This window comes from Rattus norvegicus, chromosome 12 (genome assembly GCF_021556685.1).
Source record: "Rattus norvegicus strain SHRSP/BbbUtx chromosome 12, alternate assembly SHRSP_T2T, whole genome shotgun sequence".
NCBI lineage: Eukaryota > Metazoa > Chordata > Mammalia > Rodentia > Muridae > Rattus > Rattus norvegicus.
Window position 1 is genome coordinate 4988987 of NC_141545.1, and position 20477 is coordinate 5009463.

The following is a 20477-nucleotide window of genomic DNA, read 5'->3' on the forward strand; positions in this document are numbered from 1 at the left end:
CACTGCCAGAGACCCAAGCAGGCATCAAGGAAGAGATCAGGAGACAGGAGTTCCTTTTGAACTGTTTATATCGAGATCTGCAGCGCGGAATATAGGACTTATCTAAAGAAGAAAGATTATGGGAAATACAGAGGATTCTGACTGCCCTCAAGAGAAAGCTGAGGGAAGCTAAAAGACAAGAGTGTAAGACCAAGATTTCCCAGTGAAAGGAAAATTATACGAATTTAAGGTTTAAAAATATAATACTAAAAGAGTAAGCCCCAAAAGCCACAGACTCAGGGCTAAGCCCTGCCACCAGGAATAGCAGGCCATAAAGATAAAGAAAAGGAATGCAGGATCCAGCCCAGGCTATCAGAACTGATTCATGGGCCATCCGACAAGAAGATATCCCCCCAGTTTACTCAGGGCCATACTTTAACCAGATGTCATCCAGACCCTGATAAGCCCCTGACTTCTACCAGGTACTCTTCTGCTTTGTTCTCACTGCTATGTTTGAATGAGCCAATTGTGTGTAACCTCGCCAAAACCCCTAGCTTTCCCTATATAAACCCCTGACTTTTGAGTTTCAGGGTCGACACCTCTGTCTCCTGCGTGAGAAACGTGTCGGCCCGGAGATCTGTGTAATAAGTCTCTGTAATAAACCTCGCCTTTGCTTATTACATCCAAAATGGTCTCTCTGTGTCTGGGGTCCGTGATTTTCCAAGACTTGAGTAAGGGTCGCTCTGCATGGGATCCTTTAAATGGGGCTCGTCCGGGATCTTCGCGACCACCCCAGACTCTGAAGACCCCTTGGAGGTGAATTAGATGTTTGTCTGAGTGTTTCTGTGTGAGCGGCGCCGCATTTGTCAGTCTGTGTCTGTCTCTGTTTTGGTTCCACCGTGTGTTTATATGTGTGTCTCGGTACCGGTGGATTCTCACTCTGGTCAGTACTTAGAGAGTGGATGTGGAATCCCACTCTGTGTCTGTGCTAAGAGGGTGGATGTGTATTCCTGCCCTGTGCTAGGAGGGTGGATGTGTATTCCTGCCCTGTGCTAGGAGAGTGGTTGTGTATCTCCACTCGGTGCAGCTGCCTTTGTGGTTCGTGAGGACCCTCTGGCTGTGGAAGCGGGGGACACCCCGGGGCCTGCAAGGCTGAAGCCCCTGGAAGACGTTCCACGGGCGGAGAACAGTCAAGAGAGCCCAGCTGTGGACAGTCAGGAGGACCTGACTCTGGTTTTCTGGAACAAAGGAGATGGAATGCTCCTTTTACCTAGGCGGGAGTGGACGAGGAATCCCACTCCGTCAGAGGTCGAGTTCGGCTGCCTATTTAAGTATAGGCGCGGACAAGTATGCTTGGACGTTAGGACAAGAGGACAGTCTGGAATCCTGTTGGGAGGTGGAATCAGATGGTCCATCTCATCCCAGAAGCAGCTAAGGTTAAGCTGCAGTTTGGGCCAGGTACTGAAGGTACCAGGCATCTGTGGAAATTGGTTATAGGATACTTTGTCTTGGTCTTGTTTGTCTGGTTTGTTTTCTGTGGTATTGTGGAGTGTGTTTTTGACTTTTGTTTCGTTTTTGAATTTGGACTGACGACTGTGTTTGAAATCATGAAACTGTTTGCTTTGTTCGTCAAAGAGTTTTACTTGGTCCTCCTGGTGCTTAAGTTAAAAGTTAAAAATAGTTTGCTTGAGAAAAATTGTTTTCTGCCAGGGAGTTTTGTCTTTCTCTCTTGAGCCTCCTCCCCAAAGAAAGAGGCCCCTCCCTTTGCTCCCTTTGATCAACCTAGCTGCTGTTAACAGTTGTGTAAACAGACATTAACAAGAACCTTGAGGAAAAAACCTCTCTTAAAAAAAAGTTCCCCAGATTAGGCAGCTGGCTATAGAACAAGTATAGTGAGTAGAAAACTTAATTTTATGGACCCCACTCTAGTGGAGGTGTGTTGGTTGATAGCCAACGTTGATTTTTAAAACATAGTGTTTTATCTGTGCTTGTACTCTCAGCACACAGTAGAGGGAAGCAAAACTAGCTGCAGAGCTGCTACAGCGAGCATGGGGACTTCTCAAGTCTCACCCAATTTTTCTGGCTCTTCCGGAGCTGTTTAAAAGAAAAAGGCTTAGGAAAAAAAAATCCACTACAGAGAGATTTCTTAGTAAATTGCTACACCTTGGTTTGCGATCTCTGAGAATCTCATGGTGGACAGCTGAGATAAGCTAAAAAAGGATTTAAATTTTGCTTGGGAGCAAAGAATCTTAAAGGCGGAGTTTCCGCTGGTATGGCACTTAGTGCGTAGCTGCCTAAAAGATCAGAAATGCTGTCAACAGGCTAAAAAAAGGGACAGGCTGTGTTAAAAATGCTACAGGAAGAATGATCTAAAAAGGCTGAGAGTGAGGTGGGGGAGGACTCTAAGGAAAACAAGAACAAGAAAGGAATTTCTGCTTTTAGTGGCCCGATCTTCAACTCTTGCTCAAAGAAAGAGAGTGCTCATTAGGAGAAGTTCTTTAAAGAGCCTGCCTTATCTGCTGGCCTTATTCCAAGAGAGGAGTCAGTCTCCAGCATTAAATTACTGTTCTCGCTGGTCATCATTAGCATAGAGAATGCCTTTGATCCTATCCCCACAGCAGCCAGTTCCTGCCCCTGTGGTCGAAATGCCCCAGGTTGGGGGACAGAGGACCCCATAAAATTGTTTCAAAAGAATCTACAACAAACTGTGAAGAACTTTGTTTTGTTTTGCCAGTCAGAATTTATAGTTCAGGCTTTGGATGTGGCCAAGGTCAGGATTAATGTTTTCTATTCCATGGGCTCGTAGCCCACTGAGACAGTTTGGTGAAGGACTACTACTGCAGTCCTGATATTCAGAGACATGGAGAGAGCTATAGTTTTTTTTGTTTTTTTTGTTTTGTTTTGTTTTTTTTTTTTAATTAAAGGTTGGTACTACAGTTTTAACAATCTCTTTATTAGATATAAGAGACAGGAAGCCCAGTTCAGCTTTGACTCCTGCCTCAAAAATGACAAAAAAAAGTCCTGATAGCCCCAGGTAAACTGGTTTCAATTCTTTTGTCAGCTGCTTAGTATCTAACACCCAGGTTCTAACCGTCTCTCCATCCTTTTGTTATTAGTTCTTACTAGAAAACTAGTGTCCTTCAGAGGCTGGGTTTATTGAGAGACAGAGCCACTGAGCTGGCATTAAAGGGAGGTACTCCTTAAGGGAAAATCTAAGTCCAGAGAGACAGCCGGTAACAGACAGGCTGCCCCTCTGCTCACTTTTCTGTTTCACAGACACAAGGCCTTTTTGTCCCAAAAAGTCCTCCTGGTTTAGCTGTGTGACTAAATGGTATTTGCCCTCTTCAGTGGACCTCTATTCTCAAGAATCCCTTGTTTTCTCACCATCCCATTTGAGATGTTTGTTAGTAACTGTCACAGGTCTTCTTTACCACCGAGGAAAGAGGGAATCCTACTAGAGGCCAGAAAAAATGTTCCAGACACAGATGGAAGGCCCTCACTTCTGCCTGCTCTCTTCAGATGCCTGAAGGTAGGGAGTGCTCCAGGTCTGCCGCCAGACTCCAAGGTTGGGTCTCTGAGTGGCTGGAAAATGCCCCACCAATCTGGCTAAGATAAGAAAAAGATATGAAAAAAAAAGTTAAAAACGTAAAGGGTTAAGCTAAGTCACTGAGAGAGTTATTATATGTTGCTGAGAGTTAATATAAGTTACAGAGAAAATAAGGTTAAACAGAGAGACTAAAAAAAAAAAAGAGGAAGCTAAAAAGCTAAAGAGAGATAAAAGACAAGAGAGGAACATATACTGGCCACCATAGTTAGAGAACCTAGGAAGACAGTACCTGACAACAGAAGAGAATTCCTGGCTAAAGATCAGTGTGCCTAATACAAAGAAAAAGGACATTGGGTCAGGGATTGCCCCAGAAAGAACAAGAGGGGCCACTCGAGAGCCTCTGGGTCCTGGAGTGCTGGCTATGCACAGAGATAGAAGGGAAGCCCACCCAGCTGTTTTATAGATACAGAGACTCAACGGTCTGTGCTCCTATGCCCCCCAGTGGGCCAATATCCAAAGACCTTGGGTACAGGATGCTACTGGCAACAAACAATACTTATGGACTAACTCCATCCCTTGCTCCTGAAAAATTTGCTCTCCAAAATGGCTTACATGGGCTGAAATGGCTGGGTGAGGCCATGTGTATACATATCTACAGACTGTATATGTGGAGCTTAAGACCTGTCTCGGTACACCAGTACCTTATGCTGAGAGATGTATAGCTTAGTGCCGTTCTGCCTGGGACACATCGCTCCTGCCAGCCGGGCACTAACAATTATCACTCAATCCAGGACTTAAACTGTGGTAGAGTGGCTAATGTTTTGCCTTTAAATAAAATGTCCCAGAAGATGGGACCATTGGTCTAGATTCTCCACCGGTTGGGGACAATCTGGTCACCTTGCTGCCCAATCCTGACCTGGAGCCACCATAACATGAGTGTCAAGTACTGGCAGAAGCCCATGGGTGTAGGAAAGGCCTCTGTGACTGGCTGATTGACCCCTGCTGAAAGCCAAGGCTACCTTGTCTACAGATGGGAACAGTTCTCTTCATGAAGGTCAGAGATAAGTGGGTGCTGCCGTGGTGGAGAACACAAATGTCATCTGGAATGGCTGAACGCCAACCCCCCAACACATCAGCGCCACAGATGTCTTTGCCATCTCTTGGATGCCCAGATGAAGCCAACAACTGTGAGTATTATTCATTGCCCAAGACACAAGGAAAGAAGAGATTCAGTGGCATGGGACAGTAACAAAGCAGATAAAGTGGCTCGGGAAATGGCTATACAGGAGCCTATCCTGGTTACAGGCCTACAAGAGACAGCCACTGGGAACTGGTATTGGACTAAGGGATGGCCTCACTTAGAATGTACAACAAAAGAAAAGGCCCAAATTGCTTAAAAGATAAACGGACAGTGACACACTTGAGGAGAAAGCTATACTCCCCAGTGAACAAATAAAACACTTACTTTGCCAAATATACAAAGAGATTCATTTAAGAGATAAGAAGGTTGTTAAGGTATGTATATAATAGACTTTAAGATTTTAGCCAGAGAGACAGTAAAAAATATAAGGTATGTCAGTAAGTGAATGCTTAACAAATAAACAGGACAAAGAAACCTAGAGAGTTTAACGAAAAGTCGAAGTGAACTTCACTGAGATAAAACCAGGAAAATATGATCACAAATATCTCCTAGTGCTTGTAGATACCTTTCCAAAAATAGATAGAAGCTTTCCTCACCAAGCAAGAGACGGCCCTGGTAGTCATCAAGAAGATACTGGAAGAAATCTTCCCCAGGTCTGGAGTGCTGAAGGTAATCTGGTCGGACAACGACCCTACTTTCATTGCCAAAGTAAGCCAGGATGTGGCCAAATATTTTGAGGTCGATTAGAAATTACATTATATTTACAGACCTCAAAGTTCAGGACAGGTAGAGTAAATAAATAAAACTATAAAAGAAACACTGACCAAATTGACCATGAAGACTGGCACAGACTGGGTGACACTCCTTCCCTCTTACTCTCTCCAGAGCAAGAAATACCCCTTCCAGATTCAGCCTTACCCCCTTTGAGATCTTATACGAGGCCTCAGCTCTTCTGACTGTATTAGATGTTGTTACTGAACCAACATGTGATAGTAATAATGATTTGTATGCCAGGCTAAAAGACCTGCAGGTGAAACAGAAAGAAATCTGCTCACAGCTGACAGCAGCCTGTGCCCCAGAGACCCTCGAGACATCTCATCAGTTCCAGGTCAGAGACTACAGCTACATACGATGACACTGAGCCCAGAGACTCGAGCCTCACTGAAAAGGACTGTACCTGGTGCTGCTGACCACCGTGACAGCCGTCAATTCTCAGCCCTCACCAGCTGCATATTAGCTGTTGGGTCTGAGAGCTGAGACCTAGAGGGAAACTCAGATCTTCAAAAAGCTCCCTCGACTTATACATCAGATAAGTGGATACATCAGAGACGTGACTGGGAGGTTGCTATAATGCTCACTTAAAGAGTGTGCTTTAGAAACAAAGATTTCATGTTTGCCCTGGGTTCCATCGAGAGAAGTATAGAGATAGGCTTAATTTCTGTTACAAATGATGTAACATTACATGAGTTAGTACTCCTAACACTTCATGAGACTGTGCCTCAGGGATCACAACGTGTATACGTTTAAAAGTTCTAAAAGACAGTCATGACCTTGGTGTATAGGTACAGATAGTGTCCAGATTAGAATCCTGGTGCTAAAGACTTAGTAAAACACAAAAAGATAGAGACACTTAACGAGGTTGGTTTGAGACTTGGTTCACTCGTGTCTCCCTGGATGACTAGCCTACTCTCTGCTATAGCTGGGCCATTACTAATAATTTTCTTGGTTTTAGTTTTTGGCCCCTGCGTGACAAACAGGTTAATTGCTTTTGTTAAAGATCGAGTGGGTGCTATACAGTTAATGGTTCTGAGACAACAGTACCAATCAATTAGGACAACTTGGTAAATCCAAATATGAGATTTGATATGAAAATTCTAAGATTAGAATTACTTAGTCGAAGAAGAGAGGAATGAGAGATAGAGTTTTAAATTAGCCTGAAACTCAGCAACAGGACCTGTCTCTGGAAGACAGATTGTTAAAAATGCAAGAGAACAACTTTGCTTATCACCTGGTGTGAGTTAACTGTTCTTTGTTCTGTCCCTTTGATGTTTATTTAAGCCCCTACTTGTGCTTTTTAGCCACTGCATCCTACAGAGAGCACCCCAGGAAACCAGCGGCCCAAGCCTAACCAGAGGAGTTTCAAATACAGATGCTTCATCAATTCTGACAAACTTTTAAAAATAATGAGGACCTGAAGACCTGAGCCTTCTCCTGATTTAGTAGCTCTGTTCCAGGACCAGGGGGCCATAAAACCTTTTGGCTCCCCTTATCTCCTGGAGCCACAAAACAATCCTGTAACTTGCGGTGCATTCTGCTTTGACATCCCCCCATCCCCTGGGGCTCACACCCTCTGCCTTTAAATACTCTTTCTTCCAGCCTCTCGGGGTCCATATGGGATACGAGTTGGCCCGGAGATCTCTGTAATAGGTCTCCATAATAAACCTCGCCTTTGCTTATTACATCCAAAATGGTCTCTCTGTATCTGGGGTCCGCGATTTCCCAAGACTTGAGTAAGGGTCTCTCTGCATGGGATCTTTCACTACCCTTAGTACAACACGAAAGTTATTTGCAGTATTTTACGAACAAGGACAGTTTTTGTTCTTTAAACAAACTGATGCTTATAACTTAATTTATATTGTTGAAAATTTACCAATTTTAAAAAAAAGATATGAAACTGAGATGTTCTCACTAGGAAAACATATAAGAAACTTCATCACTATTCCAGGTGGTCTGTAAGTAGAGGTCTACATGTATATTACAGCTTTACTCTGTCTGTACTCTACACATTCACCAAATTATACAATTAGGATCAGGTAATTTCTGGTGCTGCCATTTTTTGAAAGTTGCCTATTTCCAAGAAGAAGACTATGATCTTTGTTTCTTTGTTTTGTTCATTTATTTTATTAGTTACTATCATCATCATTATTATAATCATTATTATTATTATTTTACATTTATTTATTTGTTAATTTTATGTCTCCTATGCTGACAACCCACCCCCATTCTCTCCTCACAAAGTCTTTTTCCTACTCTGAGCCAGTTACGGGCCCTTTGGTTATCCTACTACCTTGGCACCTCAACTCTGTTCAGGGTTAGACCATCTTCTCCCCTAAGGCCAGTTGAGGAGGCTTTTCAAGTCAAGAGCTTGCAGACAGCCCTGCTCCACATTTGGGGGGACACACATGGAGACTAAGCTTTTCGTTTGCTATAAATGTGTCATGGTACAGTTTCTGTAGGCTTTTTAGATGGTAATTCAGCTATTGGTAGCTCCTAGTGGTCCTGAGTAGTTGATTCTGTAGCTCTTCCTATGGAGTTCCTATCTCCTTTAGGGTGTGGAATCCTTCCCCCATTCTTCCTTACAAGTCCCTGATTGATCCATAAAATCCAATGATTGACTATGGCTCTTCATATCCTATTCCAGTCAGTGCTGGATGGAGCCTCTCAGAGGGCACTTATGATAGGCTCCTGTCTGGATATTCCATGTAGGAGATGGTTTCCTTTAGGCAGAGAGAGCTTTGGTCTGGGAAGTGGAGTGGAGATCTATGATTGCAAGGAGTGATGTAGTCTAGAAGACAGGAGAGGCAATTTGAACAGACGGTAGGTTTACTTCATTGCTATAGCAACTAGGACTCTGCTTCATTGATTCTAGTCTTAGGGAAGAAAAAGAAAAAAAAATAAGATCCTGCATATTGGTTCCACTTTTGAGCCAAGATTCTGGAGCCATAGAAGTTGGGGAATCTTTTCGGGACGTATACTCTCAACCAATGATTCTCAGCCTCCCTAATCCTGTAACACTAATATATTTTCTCATGGCTTTGTGAATCTTAACCATTACTTCATTTTGCTTCTCTTCAAAATTCAAATTTTGCTCCTGATGTGATTATAAAGAAAAATGGATGGAATATCTGATATAGAAAATATATGTGACCCCGTAATGATTATTACCCACAAGTTGAGAATCACTGGTCGAAACTGCTAATTTTAAGCAAAAATGTTTTTCAAGTACTTTCTACAATGTACATTGACCATCACTATTTTGTTTTATTTTCAATTAAAAAATGGATTTTATTACTACCATCGAAGGAAACTTACTAACCTTGGATTTTTATGAAAATTGGCTTAGCATCCCAGATGAAGGAACTCTGGCTGGAAAAATTAATGCCATTCAAAGGTAATGATACAGTAAATACTTGGAGAACTGTACCAATATAAAAGCAATGCTTTTGTAATGTACATAGGCTTGTGTTTACATGATTATAAGCTAGAATGATGTTCTATGCCAAGAGGTTTCCTTACATCAGACATGTGTTGTCACTTTTTAAACATTCCCATTTCTCAAACTAGCGTGTTGAACCAGGTCTGTAATCTTACCAGGGAGCCTTCTCTTTTATAAATGTCATGATTTAGAAGACAGTCTATGTAACACCACGTGTTCAGATCAGTTTAGAGTATTGGTTTAGTTCCTGTGTGAGACAAATTAAAAGAAGTAAGTGTGTATAATACCTGTGGGTTACTTGCATCCTAGAATTGTTACCATGGTATTGTGAATATTTCACATGGTCAATATATGTCAATGATTAGAACAGGAATCTCTTACTGAATTCTTCTTTCTCAACTATAATTATCTAGAGAAGTCTAGATCATGTATAGCTTTGACTTTTTTGAATCATTTTTTCTGTGTGATACATAGAATGATTTCATACTTAACCAGAGCTTTGAGTTCCCATTGCAACCCAGGAGCCCTGCATCTCTGTCTTGCTGTAGCAAAGCTTTTATAATTGCATTTTGTAGGGTCACTAGTCTGCTTTCTGCTCCTTATGTTCTAGAGTGTCACAAGAGTGTTACATGGATTCATACTACATTAGATATTAAATGTGTCTCCACTCCATGATGGTTGGAAAGATGGTTTGCTGTTTAATAACACTGGATGTTTTCATACACAGAACACACATGGTCTTCAAAAATCTTCATTCATTCTAATACCAGGGCATTGAGTAGAGTCATGAGTGTGATTTTGCTCCTTATGTTCTAGATTGTTATAAGGGTGTGTCATCGATTCATAATACATTAGATATTAAATGTGTCCCCATGGTGGCAAGAAAGATGGTTTGCTGTTTGATAACACTGGATGTTTTCACACACAGAACACACATGGTTTGCAACAATATTCATTCATTCTGTTACCAGGGATCCTGACATGTTCCTCTGGCTTCTGTAGGTAGCACTCATACATCTAGTACACTGAAATTCCTAAATAATTTGAAAAATGTATTTTCGATGATTCTGTACAGAAAAGTGATTTGCAGAAAATATTTTATGTAATACTCTAGCTATATATTGTTACTTCTTTTGAATTCTGATTATACTATGAGTTGGTCTACAAAACATTTACCCTATTTGTTCTTTGTAGTTAGATTTCTAACTTACATTATTTTCAAGATGGTCTAAACTAAAATTCTCCTTTTTCTTTGTTTAGACTTTTGCAACAGATCCCAGAACCAAACTTTATACTATTAAAACATCTCATATGTGTATTAGTAATAATAAAAGATTCATCCATGAATAATTTAAACAGTTACAGGTTATCACTGCACATAGCTCCACATGTACTGTGGGGTCAGATTTTGAGAAATTCATTATTTGGGAGTGACGTCTTAAGAAATTAAGGGAATCTGAAATTTGCCTTTGGGAACAAAAGTCTAATTATTATTCAGTAATTGGGAATACTTTACAAAGATGATTTCTCTAACAGGAAACACTAGGATTGCATTCCTATGGAGTGGAGTAGAATATGTATTGATCTATTTCAGGAAGATTTGGGAAGGGAGATTTTTAATGTAGTTTAAAGTAAGTTAATCATTTCTTTCTACTGTTCTTTCCTTCTTTCTTCTTAGATATTGATTTAGATATTGATGTTTTAGCCAACAATAATCTGTACATATAATGGTAATCCAAGAGGACTAGAGTGAAATTTTAGAAGATCCGGATTACCTAGGTTTTGTTTGTTTTTTTCCATTGTAGCCCTATTTTTGGAGTATAGAATAGTTGTGTTTCACAGTGGTGAGGCCATGATATTAATAAAAATATTCACATCATGTGAATTGCTGGCCATATTAAAGCACATTGCATTATAGATATTGATAGATATAGATATATGTATGTGTGTATACATATATATGTGTGTGTGAGTGTGTGTATGAGTGTGAGTTTGTGTGTGTACATATACGTGTAAGTGTACTTATACATGTGAATGTATTTGTATATGTATATGTATATGTATATACATATGTAATGATGAATAATTGGTGTATATTATGTTGTATGCTTCCATTATTTTAGCAATAACCTATTTCAGGTACAGTTTTATGATCCTCAGGTATATTGGAGCTGTTAATTTTATTAAAACACATATACATCAATATTCTTCACTAATTTATTTACTTTATATCCTTATTGCAGTTCCTTCTTCCAAGTCCTATCCTTGAAACCTGTTTTTCCCTCCATTCTTCCTTACCTCAGTAGTGTAGACCTTCCATTGACACCAACCCACTCTCATACATCAATTCACAACAGAAATAAGTGAATCACCTTACACTGAAGCCATACGAAGCAGCCCAGATAAAAGAAAGCAATCCAGTTGTAGACTACAGGGTCAGAGCCAGTCTGCATACGAACTGGTAGGGTACCTACCTAAAGATCAAGCTGCATATCTGCTACATATATATATAGGGGCCCTAGATCCTGCTGCTGGAGCATATGTTGGGGGAGATCCTGCAGATTCAAACCTGAAGGATCACAATGACTTAAGGCTACAGCAAGATACCAGGATATAGAAGGAGAGGCATCTCCAGGAGGTTCCAGTATTGAGAGTATAGTAAAATACAAAGAGCTTAAACCAGACTTATTTCATTATACATTTGCAAGAAAATCTGTTTGGACAAGAGGGTATAATGTGTGACCACTTATGGCACAACACATCTCACACACTGTATTTTTAATTTTTTTAATTTTAGTTTGATTTTTTTAATTAAATTTAAATTTTTATTTAATTTTAATTTTTGAAATTTAGTGAGGGGGGATTGTTTCCAAGGGATATATGGAAGGATTGAAAAATGAAATGATAGTTACTTGGTAGCATGATTAGAAATTTCAGAGAATTAATAAAGGACACATATTTTGAAAAGGATAGAAGATAAAGGAAATGTAAATATGACAGAAAGCAAGGTACATGGTAACTAGTAGCTCCCAGGTATTAGGTCCACAGGAAAGAAGCTTTTACGGTGTTACTCACAATGGAGGATATAGCACAAGGGAAAGCTTGAATAAGATTCTTGCTCAGGACTGTACTTGGCTTGAACTAGAAACGTAACTTTTTTAGTTAATTTCTAATTACCAAGGTACAGGAAACCTAATATCCAAGACTATATCAAACTGCATGTTTAGTCCAAATGAAACAATAAAATGCATTTTTCACTCTCAATAACTATTAAAGATTCTTCCTTTATGGACAGTTCTTTTCAAATATATTCTTTTGTATGGTCAGATATGAAAACAAAGAAGCAAAACTCTTCTGTACAATCTGCATATAAAATAAGACTATCCTGTGCAGGACTGCTCAAAAATAAACTTAGGTCCATGCTGAGAAGAAACATATGTGATGAATAGAGTTTGCTTAACCTAAGTCATCATCTCAGAAGAAAAGTAACTTACCAGTGTTGTTCAATTTAGGAAGTGTCATAATTTTCTACAATTGCTGTGACAAAACACTGATGAAAAGCAACTAATGGAAGACAGGTTACATTCCACAATATACTTGCAGTTACCAGTTAAATACTGAGAAATGTCAGAGCCATAAATACAACAGGGAGGCAAGAACTGAAGCAGAAGCCTAGTAGGAGCACTGCCTCCTGCCTTGTATCTCATATCTTTCTTTTTCTGACTAATAACCCAAGCGTGGCACCATCCTGGAGATTTGGGTCCTACAAATTCCAAGGTTAATCAGGACAATATCTCTGAGGCTTCAGTGTACAATATGTCCATCTGATGGAGGCATTTTCTCAGTTAAGACACCCTCTTCTCACCAACTTCTCTCAGTCACATTTCTATTGCCTTAATAAAACATCAGGATTTAAAAGACCATCCAAAGAGTGCACATGGGGGAACCATGGCTCCAACTGAATATATAGCAGAGGCTTGTCTTATTTGGCATCACTAGGAGGGGAGCTGCTTAGTCCTGAGGGGCTTGATGATCTAGGGTAGGGGAATGCTAGGTTGTTGAGGCAGGAGTGTGTGGTCAAGTGAGAGAAAACTGCAATACAGGCAGGGAAGGAGATATAGGATTTGTGGAAGGGAACTGTGAAGGGATATAAGGTTTGAAATGTAAAAGAATGAAATAAACAATAAAAAAAATAAAACAACATGACCAGGGAAACGTATTGAAGTAGGTGGTTATTTCAGTGTCATGACAGAGGTGCATGACTGTAGAAAAGAAGAAAAAAACAAACAGGAAGCTGAGACCTGATGGTTCTTATCTTGGGAAGCAAAAATGTAGCAGAGAAAGTACATTGAAAATGGGCACCTACCTTTTGTAACTATAAATTCTAAGCAATGGCACTCTTCACCAGGCAAATCAAGGCACCCAGAAAATTGTCAACGAGAGGGTATTGCGATGCCTGAAACTAGAGAGTCATCCCATTCAAAACATCACAATAAACAGCTACCCCCACCCACACACTAAAAATTAACACACAACAGTCATTAATTTGGTACACTCACTGTTTTTTGCAGCATATCAGTTCTGAAATGTTGCCTTGGTTAAATAGTTCTTCTGTTCTTTGCAATATGCATGGTATTTTAACAAGTTGTGTAAAGATGCAAAAGACTTAGAGTCTCCATTTCAGAGACTTCATTTCATGGGATCTTATCTGTAATTTTCCTCCTATTATTTCTTTTCATTTTTAAATTTATTTTGTAAACTATGTGAAATGACAATCTTGTTTTTGCCTTGTGGTGTTACAGAAGTCTCTTATACAAATCATGATTGACACCTATGATCAAATATTATGAAATTATGATATATTTAGTAAACACATTGACAAAATGTCTGAAGACTTAAAGACATATAAAGAATCACTAAATTATTCTAGAAAATCTCCTACTATGACAAAAGCCATAGCTGGACACAACTGTAAAAGCAATGATATTGATGAAAAATTTAATATTTCATATGCTGCACTGCAGGAAGAAGGTCCTACAGGTAAGACAAGATTTATTTATTCATCAAATGAATGGAATCCTTTGATCAAATCATTTCATGATGTCATAAATTTGTGTATATCAGAGAAGCTTTGGGACACAAAATGATTGTTAGAGTATGAGAAAAGTTTTTAAACTATATACATATATATATATATATATATATGTATATATATATATATATATGTACTCATATACTGAAATACATCAGGATACATTCAGGTATATGACACATTCTTTATTTAGAGAATCCACCAATATTGTCTGCTATATTTTCCCACTTTCTTCCCATGGTCCTTAAGTTAGAGAATTTCTTGCATATGAAATTATTATTTTTGATAAGATCATTTAGAAACAATGATTTGATTTAGAAATTGATTAAACATTCTGCAAGATTAAGCCCTGCACCACTGTCAACATGCTTTGGTTTCGTAGCACAAAAATACTAATATTTGTTTAATTTACAATGAGAAACAATATTTGTCAAAATCTTATCATTGTAAAAAAATTTGTACAGGATCCACTACAAAACCAATGAGAGGTATGATAAAGAGGTTAAACTCACTTGATTATCAGTTGGTAGCACACAAATTCAAATACATTTTTAACTGAAGTAATTCTTTCTATAGAATTAAGAAAATATACACAAATATTACCCTTATTTTAAGTGATGTGAATCTATCATCTGAGAATATTTGTCTGATGATGACATTTTATGTTCCATTTATCAGGACAAAACAGAGCAACTACCACATATAAGTGGTAGTGGATGATTTAAGAAGGTCTAAGGTCATTGTATTTTAATGTTTCCTTCTACCTCCAATTTAGTCATATTAGAAGAATTATTCCAAGATCCTATGTTAGTTTTATAATTCACCGTATTAGTTACAAATAATTTTCACTCGTACTTATTTTATGCTGCATATTTCATATTGTTTGCTATTATAACAAATGTCATTAAATTGGATTATTGTTTACACTCCAATGTTCATGGTCCTACACAGTCTTTGGAAAATTTTTCAGTCTCTGCCTCTACAGCACAGTTATAGTACTAGTTTTCCCACCTCAGTTACCAATGTGTGGCCAGAAGCTAATGACACTGAATAACCCCTCAGAATTCTGGATAGAATCACGTGCCATAGAAAGTTATAAATAAAATTCCATTAACAATCAAAATTAATCATCATACATGATGAACTTAGAGGTGGATCATGGTTTAAAATATACAAAATGACCTGAAAAAATAATCCAGTGTCTAAAGCAATTGAGATTTAGACTTTGTAACATGAATTTGGGTCATCAAAACATACATTAAAAAAACAAACAAAACTAGGTATTGTAGCACAATCATCTCTAAACGAGAAGTTTCTATCTGAATAGAGATGGCAGTCACAGACAGTAACAGAAGCTTATTGGACAGATATTTCTGACATATTGTTCAGTAATGATCAAAAGAGAGCTCCCCCTGAAAAAAAAGAGACAGAGAGAAAGACCAATACTGGAGGCTTCTCATATGTTAATAAGCTCAAAGCTCTAATTAAGCTCTAAATATGTATCACCAGTGATGTGATCTGCACATGTTTTACACACACACACACACACACACACACACACACACACACACACAAACACACACACACATGCATTACATACACTGAGAAATGCACAGAAGCATACAGCATATTTTATATATCTCTCTTCATCACCTGAGGCCTCAACATGAAATATTCTTTATTCTTGGCTTGATTATCTCAAAAGTGTCTGTAATACAAATTTGAGAAATGGAAATCTTAGAGAAAACCTCCAGTAAAGAAATTGATAATTTCCATATTTACTGTTCTTGGTCTTTCCTGAACTCCCATTACTATAAGTTTACAATGTTTTCATTTATTACTAGTATTATTTTAAACTTTTATCAAAAATTGAATTATAGCATTGTAGCCTGACTTTTCTCCCTTAAGTCCATCACAGTCACTGCACTTTCATACTCATTTCAATATTGTTTTTTACATGTTTTTATATATATTTATCTTTATAAATGTGAATATTACTTGAGTTCATTTTGTTCTGTTTGTGAATATGGTTTCCATGATATACAGCGTGTATTAGACAATCCATATGCAGGTCATTTCTGGAAAAATTAACATTCTGTCAATCATAATTAGCTGCCTATAACTTTTGACAAGTGAAATTTTGACCATTGCCTTAACACTGCATTGACGTTGTTATTATTGTGATTTTGCACCTAATTTTATGAGCGGCAATTTCAAAACAGACTTTCAGGTATGCTGGGTCTTACAGTATTTGTAAGCCCTCTTCTACAATGGTCCCTGAGCTACAGAGCACTTTGCTCTAATGTATTCACTGGTGCTGAATTTTTCATAATGCAATTATCTCTTCATTGTGTCCAAGTTTTTGTTTTCTGTAATGGTCTCCATTTTCTGTACAAAGAGGCTTCTTTGATGTAGGATGATGGTCCCACTTGTTGGTACATATAAGACTAATATTTAAAAGCTGGAAGGAATGTCACTAATTTATTAAATTAATGTCATCAATTTTAAAGTTTAAGACCAAACTAGCTACATAAATCGGACTAGATTTCTAGCCCCAGCCATGATTCCAATCCTAGTGAGAGAAATTCTACCAATTGTTAAAGTATTTCCTGTGGCTTTCCCCCAAAATATGGATTTGTCAGGTAGCACTTGGATTTCTCTCAAGGTTGGTGGCTTGAGTCCCAGCTGCCCAATAAATCTTACAAGGAATCTCAGCAATCTACCTGGATATATCTTAGAAGCCTCTAGGTTTAAGTCAAAGTTCTAAGGTAGATAAAACAGTAAGCAAGTTGACACGTTAGGGAAGCAATTGATAGTTGTACCCACCTGTAATACCTATAAAGTATGATGATAACCAGTATGGCAAGATAGCAGAATAGGTTCAATAAGTGACACTAATAGCTCAGTTCAAAACAACTGTTCTTTGATTAGACTTAAATGTATATTCTTTACCATAGAATTGAACATGGTTCTGGGTCTTTCATTTGGTTTCTCAGAAAAAAAATGTTATTCTTAAGTATGCTTTTAAAGTTCAACATTTGGTATCTTGTTATTTCTCTTTAGGATCATCCGTCCAGGTCCTTTGACTTGTCCAAGTCACACATTTTGACTCCTCTCTGACAAGATAAATTCATTTTCCTAGAGTAATATGATATAACTGTTATATAAACATACAATTCCTTCTTTTTGGTTACTTTAGTTTTCTTCTTTCCACATCTGCAATTAGCCTAAATTGACAATTGTCTAAAACATTAGAAGTTGAAATTTCTAGCAATAAGAATGCTTACCATATTGAGTTAATTGAAGAATATTTAACAATGAGTGCCTTATGTCTGCAAGGATGATAATGGTTCTATCACCTAGAATTTCCTTATAGTGTGTGCTGCCCCTCATCAAGTTATTTATAAAATATTATGGTACCAATGACTTCCTTTGCTGATCATACTCAATTTACTCTTGTTTCGTACAGCATATGTAAACAATTAAGATAATATTAAAACTGGATGTGACCAAGGGGACATATATTAGAAATGAAGAATTCAAAGCATGTCCTTTTGAAAATCATATGATAGTAAACATAAGTGAGCCTAAATATAACATAAGAATAATCAGATATCTTGTAAATTCTTTCAAAAGTAGCAACATACAAAATTAACACACAAAGTGAATACTCCTTCTTCGTAAAATTGCAAACTTACTGAAAAGTAAATCAATGAAAACCTGTCTTTAACAGTAACTTTTAAAAGTATTAAGTTTCTTGGGAACATTCTAACCGAGAAATAAAAGGCTTTTATGATTAAAAAAAGAAAACACACAAAAAAAGAAAAAAAATTAACCCAAAACAAAACAAAATGTCTTATAAATTGACCAGATATCAGATAATGGAAAGATTCCCACATGTTCATGAATCGGTGAGATTTAAACAGTAAAAATTCTAGACCATTCTGTAGTAACATTTTGATTCTATGCTTTGCAAGCTTGATAAAATTTATAACACTCTTGATGTTATTAGGAGAAACAATATTGTAGAAGTGATTTTTTAAACTTCTTTCCTCCCAGTCTTCTGCCATGTTCCCTTGACCTGACTCATAAAGCCTCACCAATATCACTTCCTAAATATTAACTGAACAAAGCAACACCAATGAACATGGAAAACTAAATGGGATCTGGTACAAAATGGTAGAAAACATAACACTAAATGGTGAAAGCATTGGGCGGGTCTGTGTGCATGATTGTGGGGCAATCCTGAAGTCAAATGCACACTGGGGCTCGGCCTCCACTGCTGGTGATGTTATGTGCACCCCCCCCCACACACACACACTTCTTGACTATGTGTGGTCCCAGCCCTGCCTGAGTGATGGCTACAGGTGTCACCATTCCCCTCCACACACCCAGAGACTCCGCCCATGGGAACCATCCATCAAATGTATCAAAGCCCCCACTGTCAGTCATTGAAGCTGGATCAGTGCCAGCCATGGCTCCCCTGTCAATCACTCGCTGCCCAGGCCGGCCGCGGACATCATAGTTACTGTCCATACCCTGTGCCTAGTGAACTCATTACTTCCACCTCAAGCCTTGCCCTCATCACAGCCCTGTTTCTCCCCTCATTAGTTTGTCATGAATACTCATTAGGCTCATTTGCATGGTCCCATTCATGTGAGCATTGTCAAGTGTGGCTATGCCTCACCATTGTCAGTCATTAAAGGATCCCTGTCAGATATCAAAAAACAAACAAACAAACAAACAAAAAAACAAACACAGTGATTGCTTGTCGAGAAGAGGTTGTTTTCCTATATAGTTTATTAGTTGTCAATTGGGGTTAAGGGAATGGAGGTATATATTTAAATACATTATCTTTGAAAATTAGTATTTTTCTACCTGAGACAACATAGCAATTAATTCAAAGTGAATCCCAACTTTTAAAAGATGAACAGCTACTCATCATAAAAAGAAGTAAAGTTTCACATAGTGAAACACAATGTTGTACATAGTGACACAAACAAGAAAACAGAGTAATTCAGGAAAAATGCCCAATAATTAGGCCAATTAGTAAGTTGAGTGCACTCAGGTAAATTGAATTTCTGGATGGAGAGCTTCAGGTAAGTTTCCGAGTGTCCGAACTGCAGCACTGGAAGGGCACAAAGGGTATTGTAGCAGGAATTCCCAGGGGAAAGCTCAGTCTGTGTGAGAAAGCAGACTCATAGAATGGTAATTCTAGGTTACAACTCGCCCAGGAAAAACAGCAAAGTCCTAGACCTGCGTCAACTGTACAGTTTTGTAAACAATTAAGGAACTTCCTACAGGATGGTTGGCTTTCTAAACCAGACACACAGAAGAATGTGCTTCCAGACAACTACAACTTCTGCTCTCAGTCTCCCCAGACTGACTGCTATTTTAACAGTACACACAAGTGTGAATGGAGCATCTGTAGCATCACAGGGGACAGGTGACCTGCATAGGAAACAGGACAGATAAGTAAGAAGGAAAAGGGAGTTTGTTAAACATTGTCTCCAGAAACTGACTCTAGGATGCTTAAGAGCAAGATGGTGGGAGAAGCGGGTACATGGGGGATGAGCAGAGTGTGGAAGCCGGAGATTCTTGGTGTGGGCCATGGGTGCCCCTGCCATGATCTGCAAAAGGTGGAAGAGTGGATGCACCAATCAGCTCAGCTTAGCACCATTCCCCACCCTTCAGCCTACCTGTGACCTGGCAAACTGGATGAATATTACAAACTATTACAATAGTCCTTGTCAAAATATTCAAACATGAAGCCAAACAACTCCTCTCCTGAAGTTCAACACTTTCGTTCCCCCACATTACACATTTGAAAAGAGTTTGCAAACACAAGAAACAATCAGTACTCTTTAAAACTGACTTTGCAAACCTGTGCTTTCCCCCCAGAAAGACAGATATTCAAATAAAAATCGTCCTCTCTCTCCCTATTTCTCGCTCTCCTTTATGAATTCAACTTCAGCATTCCATTCCTACCCCTAGAAAGTTGCATGTTTCTCTGGACACACATCTGAAAAGATGAAAAGATAGATACAGCTTTATTTCAGGAGCTACAGACAGAGCTCCTTGCTAGCTGCATCCCTAGCAGGCCCTATCCTGAAATGCCACAGTGGGGGAAAAAAGGAACTGAAGTTTGGGGGACTGTTTTATTTTTTTTAAATCTATTTGCAAAGCAGTTATTTTCACGAAGACATATGACAAAACATCATTTGTGAGACGGAAAAATACACACGTTACAACGCAGTTCCCAAAATCATTGTAACCCAATAGTTAGTCATAGAATGCATTCTGTTCACCACTCACTATACCACATCTTTTGTGCCAATGGACAAATACATTGATTTCCTGTCCTCAACCATTTAAACTTTTAAGTGGAGTATATAACTATTGAAGCAGATTTCAGTTTCTCCCCCACCCCCCGCTGGTTTTGGTTTTTGCATGGAATCATTTCTGTATTCAATTTTTTAATTCTTTCACAACCCTATTCCAT

General features: G+C 38.6%; 1 pseudogene across 1 annotated transcript in view; it reads left to right on the forward strand.

Moving 5' to 3' along the window:
* Positions 1-20477, forward strand: part of LOC148001994 (uncharacterized) — a 741081-nt pseudogene that overhangs the window by 33416 nt on the left and 687188 nt on the right. The window contains exons 13-15 of the transcript XR_015634494.1: positions 8728-8838; positions 10144-10328; positions 13684-13923. The product of XR_015634494.1 is annotated as an uncharacterized LOC148001994 (transcript). The remainder of the gene's footprint in view (positions 1-8727; positions 8839-10143; positions 10329-13683; positions 13924-20477) is intronic.